The following is a 15845-nucleotide window of genomic DNA, read 5'->3' as shown; positions in this document are numbered from 1 at the left end:
AACAATAGCAAAGATCAATAAAACTAAAAGCTGGTTCTTTGAGAAGATAAACAATATCGATAAACCATTAGCCAGACTCATCAAGAAAAAGAGGGAGAGGACTCAAACCAATAAAATTAGAAATGAAAAAGGAGAAGTTACAACGGACACCGCAGAAATACAAAGCATCCTAAGAGACTACTACTACAAGCAACTCTATGGCAATAAAATGGACAACCTGGAAGAAACGGACAAATTCTTAGAAAGGTATAACCTTCTAAGACTGAACCAGGAAGAAATAGAAAATATGAACAGACCAAGCACAAGTAATGAAATTGAAACTGTGATTAAAAATCTTCCAACAAACAAAAGTCCAGGACCAGACGGCTTCACAGGTGAATTCTATCAAACATTTAGAGAAGAGCTAACACCCATCCTTGTCAAACTCTTCCAAAAAATTGCAGAGGAAGAACACTCTCAGACTAATTCTATGAGGCCACCATCACCCTGATACCAAAACCAGACAAAGATACTACAAAAAAAGAAAATTACAGACCTATATCACTGATGAATATAGATGCAAAAATCTTCAACAAAGTACTAGCAAACAGAATCCAACAACACATTAAAAGGATCATACACCATGATCAAGTGAGATTTATCCCAGGGATGCAAGGATTCTTCAATATACGCAAATCAATCTATGTGATACACCATATTAACAAACTGAAGAATAAAAACCATATGATCATCTCAATAGATGCAGAAAAAGCTTTTGAGAAATTCAACGCCCATTTATGAAAAAACTCTCCAGAAAGTGGGCATAGGGGGAACCTACCTCAACATAATAAAGGCCATATATGACAAACCCAGAGCAAACATCATTCTCAATGGTGAAAAACTGAAAGCATTTCCTCTAAAATCAGGAACAAGACAAGGATGTCCACTCTCGCCACTATTATTCAAGATAGTTTTGGAAGTCCTAGCCATGGCAATCAGAGAAGAAAAAGAAATAAAAGGAACACAAATTGGAAAAGAAAAAGTAAAACTGTCACTGTTTGCAGATGACATGATACTTTACATAAAGAATCCTAAAGGTGCCACCAGAAAACTACTAGAGGTAATCAATGAATTTGGTAAAGTTGCAGGATACAAAATTAAGGCACAGAAATCTCTTGCATTCCTATACACTAATGATAAAAACTCTGAAAGAGAAATTAAGGAAGCACTCCCATTTACCATTGCAACAAAAAGAATAAAATACCTAGGAATAAACCTACCTAGGGAGACAAAAGACCTGTATGCAGAAAACTATAAGACACTGATGAAAGAAATTAAAGATGATACAAACAGATGGAGAGATATACCATGTTCTTGGAAAGGAAGAATCAATATTGTGAAGATGAATATACCACCTAAAACAATCTACAGATTCAATGCAATCCCTATCAAATTACCAATGGCAGTTTTTACAGAACTAGAACAAAAAAATCTTAAAATTTGTATGCAGACACCAAAGACCCTGAATAGCCAAAGCAGTCTTGAGGGAAAAAAACGGAGCTGGAGGAATCAGATTCCCTGACTTCAGACTACACTACAAAGCTATAGTAATCAAGACAGTATGGTACTGGCACAAAAACAGAAATATACAACAATGAAACAGGATAGAAAGCCCAGAGATAAACCCACGCACCTCTGGTCAACTAATCTATGACAAAGGAGGCCAGTATATACAATGGAGAAAAGACAGTCTCTTCAATAAGTGGTGCTGGGAAAACTGGACAGCTACATGTAAAAGAATGAAATTAGAACACTCCCTAACACCGTACACGAAAATAAACTCATAATGGATTACAGAACTAAACGTAAGACTGGACACTATAAAACTCTTAGAGGGAAACATAGGAAGAACACTCTTCGACATAAATCACAGCAAGATCTTTTTTGATCCATCTACTAGAGTAAAGGAAATAAAAACAAAAATAAACAAATGGGACCTAATGAAACTTAAAAGCTTTTGCCAAGCAAAGAAAACTACAAGCAAGACGAAAAGACAACCCTCAGAATGGGAGAAAATATTTGCAAACGAATCGATGGACAAAGGATTAATCTCCAAAATATATAAACAGCTCATGAAGCTCAATATTAAAAAAAAAACAAGCCAATCAAAAAATGGGCAGAAGACCTAAATAGACATTTCTCCAAAGAAGACACACAGATGACCAAGAAGCACATGAAAAGCTGCTCAACATCACTTATTATTAGAGAAATTCAAATCAAAACTACAATGAGGTATCACCTCACACCTGTTAGAATGGTCATCATCAGAAAATCTACAAACAACAAATGCTGGAGAGGGTGTGGAGAAAAGGGAACCCTCTTGCACTGCTGGTGGGAACGTAAATTGATACAGCCACTATGGAGAACAGTATGGAGGTTCCTTAAAACATAAGAATAGAATTACCATATGATCCAGCAATCCCACTACTGGGCATATACCCAGAGAAAACCATAATTCAAAAAGACACATGCACCCCAATGTTCACTGCAGCCCTATTTACAATAGCCAGGTCATGGAAGCAACCTAAATGCCCATCGACAGACGACTGGATAAAGAAGAAGTGGTACATATATACAATGGAATATTACTCAGCCATAAAAAGGAATGAAATTGGGTCATTTGTAGAGAGGTGGATGGATCTAGAGACTGTCATACAGAGTGAAGTAAGTCAGAAAGAGAAAAACAAATATCGTATAGTAACGCATATATGTGGAACCTAGAAAAATGGTACAGATGAACCAGTTTGTAGGGCAGAAATTGAGACACTGATGTAGAGAACAAATGTGTGGACATCAAGGGGGGAAAGTGGCAGGGGGTGGTGGTGTGATGAATTGGGAGATTGGGATTGACATATATACACTAATATGTATAAAATGATCAACAGAAGAATGGATAAAGAAGATGTGGCACATATATACAATGAAATATTACTCAGCCATAAAAAGAAACGAAATTGAGTTATTTGTAGTGAGGTGGATGGACCTAGAGTCTGTCATACAGAGTGAAGTAAGTCTGAAAGAGAAAAACAAATACTGTATGCTAACACATATATATGGAATCTAAGAAAAAAAAAAAAAGGGTCATGAAGAACCTAGGGGCAAGATGGGAATAAAGACACAGACCTACTAGAGAATGGACTTGATGATATGGGGAGGGGGAAGGGTAAGCTGTGACAAAGTGAGAGAGTGGCATGGACATATATACACTACCAAACGTAAAATAGATAGCTAGTGGAAAGCAGCCGTATAGCACAGGGAGATCAGCTCGGTGCTTTGTGACCACCTAGAGGGGTGGGATAGGGACGGTGGGAGGGAGGGAGACGCAAGATGGAAGACATATGGAGACATATGTATATGCATAACTGATTCACTTTGTTATAAAGCAGAAACTAACACACCATTGTAAAGCAATTATACTTCAATAAAGATGTTTAAAAAAAAAAAGGATAACTCATAAGAACCTGCTGTATAAAAAAATAAATAAAATTCAAAAATTCAAAAAAAAAAAAGAATCACCTAGGGCATTTATTAAAAAGAGAGATTTGTCTTAAGAGTCTGTTTCCATTGGTGGGACCTAGAATCTGTGATTTTAACAAGCATCCCAGGTGATTTTTACCATCAGAAGAATTTAGAAGGTACTGAATTATCCAGAGAAATAAGAAATGAATGGTGAATTTAACAGCAAAAGTTAAACAAGTGGGAGATATTTGCTTGGGGGACAGGCAGGTGAAGTGAAACACTGCAAGGCTCCTTCTATTTATCACACTAGATAGGTGTGTGTATGTCCCTTTGCTGGGCAAAATTGGGCTGGACATTGACCTTTGTATAGTAATTCCTGGAGTACATACTCCAAACAATATATTATTAAATATCCTACTGGTCAGAATTTATCCAAAGTAGCCCTGGTTAGTTCGTTGTTTGAAACTTGGATCTTTTTAAAAAAATCAATTATAATCTTGTGGATCATCATAGATAGAGATATTCATTCAATAAATTAATCTCACTGCACTTCTAATCAAGCATTTGCTAGGCATGAGAGAGGAAGCAAAAAATACACACACAAACACATCTCTCTGCACTAGCGGATGCCACATTTTGCATTAGCCAACCCTTATGTAATTTTTGAAATGCTCATGAATGACAAAAAAAAGGCCCCATCTCTGAAATAATCTGTTTGTGTGTATTCTTTATGCCGTCAGAATACAGAAGCTGGGATTACTTAAAGATTTTATTTCTTCAGTGGAGAAGTAAGGGAATAAAAACAATATTTGCTTTATTAAAAATAAAGCAAACACCCCAAACAGAAACTCATTATTTCTAGAAAATCCCCTCTCATGTCCAACCACCAAGGGAGCCTCTACTGCCACTGGTTTTTTGAAAAAGTCCAAATCAAAGCCGGGAAAATCTTGTAGCCATTAGACTGTAATCTCTATGAATCACTAATTTGTTTTTTCATGACTTTTCCTGCATTCCTTCTATCTTCTGTAGTTTATTTTGTTCACTATTTCCAGCAACAGCTTTGCCAAGTCCCAGAGTATAGAAGCCATCCAAGCAGGACGTGTGTTTCCCACTCCACAAGCTGCTTGCCCAAGTGACAAGGCATGAGTCTGACTTCTCTCCCATCCCATTCTTTCCCTGTGTGGTTCAGGCACAGACAAGAAACAACCAGACCTAAACACTCATGGAATAAGGCCCTAAACAGTCAAGGATGCCATGAGCAAATTCTGAGCATTAGGACTTTCATTCCTATTATTCAGAGCGTATCTTGCAGAGACTGAGGCCTTTAAGAAAATAAAAAGGAACAGCAGTTGTGACCAGTTGGCAGTGGCCATGCTGTGGCTTAGTTAACGCAATAAATAGTTTACTTTAACTTAGCTCCAGCTTACCAAGTCTCTCCCTTCTCCACTCCTATACATAAACAATCCACTTCTCATTTACAAATATTACACATCTGCATGTGTAACCACACTCTCTCTTGCTAAATAGGTATTTGTTTCTCTTTCTTCCCAACATGGGGAACTGGTATTAAAGTTAACCAAATCAACTTCTTTCACTGTGTTAAGTAGACTAGCATTTCTGAATGTATTTTGATGGTGACAGCAGGGTAGGTATCTAATTTATTCACTCAACCATCCATTCATCAATCCATTCATTCATTGAGTAAATATTATTGTGTCTATTCTGTGGCGCACAGGCATTGGGGTAGATACTGAGGGTACGATGGTGAATAAAATACATGAAGTCCATGCCTTGGTGAAATGTACAGTCTAATGGAGAGACAGACATTAAACAAATGATTACACATATTAAACTTTTTAATTCTAATAAGGGCTGCAAGAAGTAAAGGGAGCTATGAAAGTTAATTAAAGGAGACCTAAGGACCACATACTGTGTGATTCCATTGATACGAAATGTCCAGAATAGGCAAATATGGACAGAGAGAAAAAGTATACTAGTGGTTGCCTAGGCCTGTGGGGGGAAGCACCTGAAGGGGTTCCGGATGATGGCTAAGGGGAGTGGGATGTCTTTTTTAGGTAATAAAAATGTTCTAAAATTGACTGTGGTGATGGATGCACAACTCTGTGAACAAACTCAAAGCTTTGAATCCCTCTTTCTCCATTCACCACTAGTACTTTCTTGGGGGCTAGATTAATTCTCAGGGAGTATGTCCACCTACAGCTATTGGTGTTTATTCTACTAGCCTAGCAACTCAACGACAGTGAGTGTCTTTACCTTCTTGCTCCTGTCAAAGTCCTAAGTAGGGCTTAATTGGCCTGACTTGGTAACATGTACCTACTTCTGCATCAAACACTAGATGGGGGAACGTGGTGCCAGCACGGATACATGCCTACCCCAGGAGGTGGAGTCAGCTCTACCAGAACCTCATGCTCTGAGATGGAGGAAGAGATGCTTCTATTACCAGATGCAGAGAGGCTGGGCAGGCAAAAGCAGCAGCAGCCCACCTTGAGGCGATCCATTGTCTCATACATCCTTGGAATAAAGGTTTAATCTTGAGGGACCGCAGCCCTTCAGGATACAGACTCACTACCCTTCATACAGTCTGCAATTGCTGAATCATTCAAAGTGTCACACAGAGAGCCTCAAAATGTGTAACTCTGAATCGATTATATTACTTAGTTAAATATAACAACAACAAAACCCAGTCGTTAGCTACAAGTAAGATTTTAAAACAGTTAAGGTATTTGTAAATTGACTTATGTAGGCATTTAATTCATATTAAAAACTCTAATTTGCATTATGGTCTTGGGTTTCTTTAGGGGGGTGGGTGAGATTGGGATTTTCACTTGGTTGGTTTTGTTCTTATGTGCATATATCAGCTGCTGGGAATCCTGAAGTTCCAAGTGGTATGTAATGAAAAATAGTCATCCTGGGATGTTTCCACTAACAAGTGTAGAGGAATTACAGGCAACACATTTATCTGCTAATTACTGCCATGAAATTTGCTTTGCTAGCAGGTAAAGGTAATCCCACGATGATGGCAAATGCATGGCTGGTGAGTTTCACTGCCCTATCACACACAAACATCATGAACTGGTCATGGCACTTGTTCCTACTGTTATCCAATGTGGCCTCAGAATCCTCCTCAACCCAGTGCTTCGAGGAAACACAATCAATCAAATGTAGTTAGAAACCAGGATGATCTGTGTGAGCTTGGAAGAGTTATTTAATCTTACTAAGTCTTAATTAACTTGCTTATACTTATGAAATGTCCTTGTGCTTGACAAAAGGTAGTTAAATGATAGTGATGATGATGATGATTGCCTTTAGATAATATCTAAATATAACTGCCTCCGAAATTTTTCTCCAGAGATTAGTGGTGAGGAGGGCAGCATAAGTGATTCCTTTTTTGGTTTATTTCAGGCTTTCTCAGTGTATCGGAAAGGGGGTTCCTAGTTACTATGCAATGTTTACTTCATAAATGTTCAAGATTAGAACATTCAGGTGAAAAACTACACATTCTGTAAGAACCCATGGAGGGATGGACTGTCCATTCTGTCCCACAGTGTCCTTTATACAATGACTCATGTGATAAATGCCTAAGTTTGGTTCCAGGAAAAAGTTTGCACAGACAAAATGTGTAGGCTTTCCATTGTCACAAAACCAAAAGTAAGTAACCCAACATGTTTCCACTTTGCCTTCAGTGCCAGGAAGCTCGTGCCAAAAATGTATTACCCAAGTATTATAATTAGCCCCGATCAGGTGCCTGAAGACATCAACTCCTTTTGAGTCAGATGTCTCAGTTTTCTTTTTTCCTTAAATGGTTTATTTTATACTGATTGAATCTGCAAGCTTCTTTAATCCCACTGGAAGAGTTGGGTCACCAGACCATTTAAAGTCTCTTTCAACTATTAAATTCTATGAACTCTTCAACAAAATTCAATCATCAAAGCAAAAATGATTAGTTCTAAACAAGATATACGGCCTCTGGCACCCAAATAAATGGGAAAGCGATGAAGGGATTGAAAATGTATTCGAAAGTTACTGTAGGTTAAGCAGTCTACATCCATAACTTGTATTCTAGATGGTCCTGCTAGGTTGTGGGTATAAGTGTGGCCAGGTTGCCATTTCTAGTCACATCTGTAGCTCAGTGCCCCCATGCTATCACTCCATATTACAGAAGAAGAATCTAGGCTCAGACAGGTTAATTTTATTTGACCAAGATCACAAAGCCAGTGAGTGTCAGAGTTGAAACTCAAAGCCAAGTCAGCTACGTTCTTTCCATGACACACCTGTGTGAAATGGATTGCAGAACACGCCTTTCCTGTTCCTCTAATGTTGTCAGTATCTATTTCCTGAACCCACAACAGACCATTTCTATTATAATGCTTCCAAAATCAACTTCTCACTCTGACAAATGCCAAGGACAGCAACCAATAGCTTAAAAATCAGACTCCCAGTCTCTTATCTAGGCCAGAGTGGCAAGGAGAGAAGGACTCATAGGGTAGATTTGAAACCAAGATAGAATTTGGAGGTTTTTATTTTTAGTGTTATTTTCTATGAATATTCTAATAGAAATATGGTTCATAAAAATCATAAAGCATACAGAGGCTTCCCTGGTGGCGCAGTGGTTAAGAATCCGCCTGCCAATGCAGGGGACACGGGTTGGAGCCCTGGTCCAGGAAGATCCCACATGCCATGGAGCAACTAAACCCGTGCGCCACAACAATTGAGCCTGGGCTCTAGAGCCCGAGTGCCACAACTACTGAAGCCCATGTGCCTAGAGCCCGTGCTCCGCAATAAGAGAAGCCACTGCAATGAGAAGCCCGTGACCGTAACAAAGAGTAGCCCCCGCTCACTGCAACTAGAGAAAGCCCGCACGCGGCAACAGACCCAATGCAGCCAAAAAATAATAAATAAATAAATAAATAAATTTATTTAAAAAAATTATAAAGCATACACACACACACACACACACACACACACACACACACACACACATATATGATTACTGGCTTTATTGGCGGATGAGAAGATAATGACCTTTGCGGATTTTTAATTTCTTGTGTAGCTATAAGCCAACACCAATACATAAAGTAAGATTGAGAAACTCTATAATAATACTTTCTCTTCATTGAGAGAAAGGTCTCCTCCATCTATATCATCTGTATGACTGAATTTTCCTGAGATGGGGTGGGGTGAAGAGGCTAGAAATATTCTGAGAGCTATGGGATAAAATGATTTACTTTGAGGGGAAAAGCATGTTATCTGAATATTGTGCTAGGTTCTAGTCTTCTGGCACTTCAGCCCCCTTGATTCCTTAGAAAAGGGCCAACAGTATCTCCAAGCTCCTGGGAATGTGCCTGGAGGAGAAATAGCTAGGTTGGGTGTCCCAATATGTACTCTCCCCTGATCTATCACTAGAAGACATGGACTAAGGCATCTCACACTGCCAAGAAACTTTATTTCCCTAGAATCACAGAATTTAAGAGTCTGAAAACACCCTGAAGACCTGGCCAGTATTTTTAATATTTATTTTTAAGCTATGGAACCCTTTGTGTGTATATATAAACATAACAAGTTGAAAAAATATTGTCTTGACATTTGACATCCTAATCCCTATTAGGGAAGAAACTATTATTGTTTTGGAAAACACCTTGGTAAACATACTTGGGATATGACATCAGCAGGAGCCAGGACCTCAGAGGAGAAAGAAGACAAACTATTCTGGTTGAGAATAGAGAAGGGTCATATGCAAGTTTTTGTTTTTGTTCCTGAATGGGAGGAGGAGAGATAAGTGAGGAGCAAAAAGAATGGAGAAGGGAGTGAGAGGAACCAGAAATTAAAATAATAATAGCTTAATTTTCTTTCCCTTTCTTCCTTCCTTCCCTTCCCTTCCCTTCCCTTCTCCTTCCTTCCTTCCTCCCTCCCTCCCTTCCTTTCTTCCTTCCTTTTCTCTCCCTCTATCTATCTATCGATCGATCGATCGTACCTGGCCCTGTTGTAATCGTTTTAGTTATATTAACTCATTTCATCCTCAAACCAATCCTGTGGGTAGATATTACTATAGTTCCTCATTTTAAATATGAGAAACTGAAGCACAGAAAGGCTAGGTAATTTACCCAGATCCTACAACTAGCAAACATGAGCAGGCAGGGAATAGGTGAAATGGCATCTTAAAAATAATAACGTCTGCTCTTCCATATGAAGTTAATTTGCCTTTTTGCAAGATAAAACTTTTTCTGTTTCCTGAACCCCGCCCACACCCCTACCAAAAATGTCTTCTGTAAAGTCTATAAATATTTTGGGTGATTGAGTTAGCTTCTGATGGAATTCAAAGAAAGAGTCAAGTTCCGTGACTGGGCACAGTACAATTCCAAGGGGTGATGCAGCAGCCTGGGAGACAGAGGAGGCCCCCACTTCCAGGAACTCACCGAAGCTTGGGCAGGGTTTGTACCTTGGAATTGGTGGATTTTAGGCAATTTAACCTGGATCTAAGGGGACAAGGAAAACTCAAATGACATCTGGGAACGCCGGTAGAAACAGCACTCCACTGGCTGGAATTGGGCGGGGACCAGCGCCCTGCCAGGACAGCCTCCCTCCTGCTCCAACAGCAGCCTGTAAGTCACCACACAGACCATCACATTCCACAGATTTAGGACTTCTCTCTTACTGATGAACAAACTGAGAAGGACACTCCCTAAGAGGCTGCAAACTGGATTTTGTTTAATTTTGCCCTGACCAGTGTCTTATAACACCAAGTCACTAGTATTTAAAATGGGGGGATTTTGCATCTTAAAGGTCAGGATTTCCTGCTTGTCTTGAAAATCTGAAAAACTGTGCTGTCTTCCAGCAGAACAACACTTCACCAGAACTGGGGCTCACCATCCACTGTGCGTGGGGCATGAAATTTCCAGAGTGACATGGTCCCGGCTCTGCCTGATTCATCCATTTACTACCTGATCAAGCGGTGTATTGGAAGCTCCTGAGAGAGCACACAACAGAGTGATTGTCAATGCAGACCTGAACTCAAACCTCTGGCTTCCCTTTTCAGAGCTTTACTGTATCATAGAGATCAGAGACCAGCACCAAAGTTTTTCTTACCAATGTATTCCGGTGTCTAGTACAGTTCTTGGCACGTCAGAAGAACTCAATGCATATTTCTTCACTCATGGATAGATGGATGGATGGATGGATGAAAGCTCATAGTGGTCAATGAGCAGAGGGAGGTATACCCCATTTCTCCTCCTACCATTACCACCATCACCAAACAGCCTCACACACAGGCAAGTGTCTCTGTTGACTTTGCCCCTGCAAGACACAGCTGCTTTATCAAGGCCTGAAGCTCCCTACTAGGGAAGAAATGCACCACCCCTTCTTCTTAAGTATCAACTGTTCCAGTCAGTTCCCAGGGTCATGCTTCTCAGACTGGGGACCTGAAGAGGACAAGCGAACCCAAACCAAAAGCAGGGGTGTGGACAACTCAGAGAGTCTTCAAAAGATGGATGGGGCCCAAGGAATCAGACGCTGGGTCATCATGAGAAACCCCAGATCCCAAGGCATAGCCCTGTGCAGCTTAGCTGTTGGCTGGATGGCATTTTAAGCCTTAATTATTATTCTGTTTTATACTTGCAGCCTCAGAGCCTTGCTAGTAAAGTGCTTTCAAATGTTTGGGAAGTCAGTTGCATTCAAGTTTATCCTCTTACTGTTTGGTTGACAGGAACTATTTGTAAACGGAGCACCCTGCCAGTTACCAGCATTTATTTGCAGTTGTATCACAAATGTTTTTCAAACTTGTGTTTATCTATAATTTGACACATCAAGAGGACTTTTGCTCTTGGCCCGAGCTCCTGCCAAGGCAAATGGTGATGTGTTAATGTTACTTTCATCAGACCTTCACACACCTAATGGCTGACTCTCATATCTCCCTGGCATCAGGGTTACCCAAACTGATGTTAAGAGAGCAATTGAACACATATGTGACAAACAGGAGAGCCCAAGTAAGAGAAAAGGGGGTGGCGTGGGGGGCAGGCTCTGCTTGGAGTAATGTTTTAAATAAAGGGCTGTTTTCAGAGAAGCTGGCTCTGACATCCACAAAGGCAATTTGGCAAAAGACCTAGTTACTGTCTCATCCACCTCCTTACTGATTATGATGATTGCTCTTTGCTTTGTTGTTAAACTCAGAGCAAGATATGTCGGCACCCGAAAGGCATCTGTTTCACTCGGCTTGCTTACCCACCATTTCAGTTAAGCCCTAGGAAATCCTATCTTGGCCGATTTGTGGAGAAAAGCTCTCCGTTAGAAAGATAAATGCTTTTTGTGATGGATTTTGAAAATCATAGTACTTCATAGCTGGAAGGAGACCCTCACAGATGATCTAGTTCAAAACCCAGCTTATCTAATTCATGTATTCATTCAACAAGTATTTGCCAAGCTCCTTCCACATGCCAGGCACTATTCAACTCGATGGGGAAATATTGAGAACAAAACAGACAAGGCTCCTCTTTTATGGAGCAAGCAAACAAAGAACATAATTTCAGGGAGTCTTAGTTTCTATGAAGAAGACAAAAATAGGATAATGTGATAAAGAGTGATTGGAGAAGTGGTTCTTTCAACAGGCAGAGCTGGAGAGGAGGCAATACTGGAGCTGAGATTAAGTGACAAGAAACTGGCCAAGCAAAGATCTTTGGGAAGGCAGACCGAGGAAAGTGCGGGTGCACAGGCTCTGGGAGAGAACAAGTTTCGCATGCTAGAGAACAGAAAGCTGCCCATGAAACGGTAGCTTACAAGGTGAAGTTGGAGAGGAGCAGGGACCAGGTCATGTAGGGGCCTGGGAATGATGATGAGGCAAGAAGAGTAAAGGGACTGGCTGAGTGTCTGTCATATAGTACAGGTCTCTCTCCCCGACTCAGAATGTTTTACCTAACACATGTAGTCCCTAAAACAAAAGCCACCATCCTTTCTCTCATTATATTTTCCCACCAGATATGTGCCCTAGGAGACATCGGATAAGGGAAAATATGTCTTGGCACAAGACAGAGAGATTAATATTAATTAATATGTCACTCATATAATGAAAATCACTTGATTAAAACGATCTCTCAGCCTGAGATGTTTTATGTGCTTGTTTCTGCATATGTCTTTTTTTTTTAGGAGAAGAAAATCTCTATTTCCAGCATTTCCCAAAATTCACCAATTTGTGAGTCATCTTTGGAGCTCATGCCATATCCGTGTCCCATCTTTACTATTTTCTACTTAATATTTTTGTTTAAGCTGACTTACTGTTTTATACTTTTTCCTCCTGCCCCAGTCGATAACATTCATAAAATTATCAGTTTGATGTGATACTTTTTTATTTTATTACATATAAAATAATTATATTTTTAAAGTTTAAGAGTTCTGACTTTTGTACCACCTAAAATCATACCCTCTGGGTAAAATTTTTAGGGGAAAAAACCCACTCCTGTGTCTAACAGGGACATGGTGTCTCAGAAGGTTAGGGATATAAGCATTCTCTCTCTGTTTCTACCTTTTATTTTTGTTCCTGACATAAACATTTATGCCAACTTTCAATTGCTGCTCTTATCTCAATGATAGAATATACAAAATCTCCAGAATGCCTCATTTCTGAAAAACATAGGATTCCTAAATGAGAATAAGTAACACAACCACCAACTCTCTTGGAAAGTGCCACCCACAGGTGGTGGCCGTAGAAGAACAGGGGAGAAGACAGGCATCCCCTCTGGAAAGCCCTATCAAGTGGCAGAGGCACATGCATGCCATGGACCAGGCAGAGCAAAACCTATCCACAGGCAATATTTGCCAAAACCAAGCTCATTTTAAAAATCATTACTTAAATCTTTATTTTGAAAAAATATTTACATAAGTAAAGAGAATAGTATAGTGACCACTCATGCACCCATCACCCACTTTCAAGAATTATCAACTCACAGCCAACCTTGTTTCCTCCATGTTCACACCCATTGCTTCCTCCCCAGTGGATTACTGTAAGGCAAGTCACAGACATTGCTTTATTTTATCTGTAAATATTTCAGTATGTGCCTTTAAAAGGAGCCTGATTTTGACTATAATCACAATAGTCTGATTTTGACTAGAACCACAATACTATAATCACAATACTAGTATCACACTTAACAAAATTAATAATTCTTTAAATATAAAATGGCTAGTGTTCACAACGTATTTTTTTACAGTTGTTTTGTTCAAATCAGGATCCAAACAAGATCCACATAATCCATCTGATTGGTATATTTCATAAGTCATTTTAAATCAATGACACTTCCCCCCACCCAACTTTCCCCTTGCCTTTTTCTTGCAACTTTTTTTAGTGAAAGAAACCAGATCATTGTCCTACAGAACTTCTCGTATTCTGGATCTTTTGTGGTTGCATCCTTGGACTGTGTGTAACATAGTCCTCTGTCCTCCAGTTGTCCTACAAATTGGTGTTCAACTCTACAGGTGCTCTGTCCAAAACAGCAGCCACTCACCACGGGCCTGCTGAGCACCTGAAATGTGGTTAGTCTGAATGGAGATGTTCTATAAGTGCAAAATACGCACCAGATTCCAAAAAAGTGAAATGTTTCATTAATAATGTTTATCTTGATTATATGTTGAAATAACAGCACCTTGTTTATATTGGGGCTGAATAAAATATATTATTAAATTAATTTCTACCTGTTCCTTTTTATTTATTAATGTGGCAACTAGAAAAATTTTAATTGCATATGTTGCTTACATAGTTCACATAGCCAGTGCTGCTCTAGAGGCTTGGTCAGGTTCAGATTTGATCTTCCAGTGAGAATATTTCATATACTACAAGGGGGTACGTAGAAAGCTGGTTACCTCTCGTTTTTTGTGGTAAGAATGATCGGTGTAGTCAGCCTGATCCATCCATTCTAAAATTACCTATCAGCCTCTCACCTAACAGTTTTAGCAACAATTGATAACTATCGTCTTAATGAGGGTTTCTTGCCCTCTGCACTATTGGCATTTTGGGCAAGATAATTCTTTGTTGGGGCTGCCCTGTGCATTGTAGGATGTATAGCAGCATCCCTAGTCTCTGCCTGCTAGATGCCAATAGCATCTCTCCCTGCCTCCAGTTGTGACAGTAAAAATGTCTCTAGATATCGCCAAATATGCCCTGTGGGGCAAAATCACCTTCCCTACCATCCCACCTCCAACCCCAATTTGAAAATCACTGGTCTAGAGCCCTTATCTCAGTGGAGCCAAACACAAATTCAACCTTTTCAGTGAAGTCTTCCCCTAACACCATCTTCCTTCAGCCAAAAATCAACCCCTTCAACTCTGTATTTCTCTAGCACTCTGTGACATTCTAGTAGCATTTATTGCATTATTTTACAGTTGTTTGGGTCTGTTCCCTTCCCTAGAACGTGAGCTCCTCAAGGGCAGCCTCCACACCTTTGTATTCGTACTGTCTGAAAGAATATCTGAATGTAGGGCTCAATGGATGAAATGCCTAATCAAGGCAAGAGGCCAGAACCTCTGAGTTCCCTGATTCCACTAAGAAAAGCATGACTGCCCATCTGATTGCTCAGGAACCATTTCTGCAGTTTGCCTATTAGAGGGCCCTTGTGTCGAATGTACTGTTTGTGAGAAGAATTTGGAGTCAGACCTGTCATTATAATTGAGAATTTATTCATTCGTTCAAGAAACATACTGAGCACCAACTACTGGACAAACATTTTTTCCCTCAAAATTAGAGATATGTGAAGAACAAGCCAGAAAAGGTACTCCCTGAAAAAGCTACATCCTAATGCTAGGGGGATGTGCCTGAGGTGTCAATAAACAAATACACAAATAAATACATAGATAAACAAGATAATCTCAATTTGGGATTATAAGTGTATAAAGAAAATAAACAACATTATATGATAATGAGTACAGAATGGGAAACAATTACTTTTAGACAGAGAAAGAATGAGGTGGAGAAAGCCATGAGCAAAACAGGGAAGGGCATTCCAGGCAGAAGAAAGAGCAAATGCCAGGACTCTGCAATAGAAAAGAGCTAGATGTGTTCAAATAACAGATTGCAGGTCAGGGTGACTGGAGCACACTGAGAGGGACATGTGGAACAAGACAGCTCAGAAGCATGGGCAGGACAGTGTAGACCATGGGCAAGTTTTGGACTTTAAGAATGAGAAGAAGGTGTTGAATAGCTTAGGAAATAGATTTGGGGACTTCCCTGGTAGCACAGAGGTTAAGAATCCACCTGCCAGTGCAGGGTTCGAGCCCTGGTCCGGGAAGATCCCACATGCCGCGGAGCAACTAAGCCCGTGTGCCACAACTACTGAGCCTGGGCTCCAGAG

The sequence above is a fragment of the Balaenoptera physalus genome (genome assembly GCF_965194825.1).
Source record: "Balaenoptera physalus genome assembly, chromosome: 3".
Lineage (NCBI taxonomy): Eukaryota > Metazoa > Chordata > Mammalia > Artiodactyla > Balaenopteridae > Balaenoptera > Balaenoptera physalus.
This window is presented reverse-complemented; position numbering follows the sequence as displayed.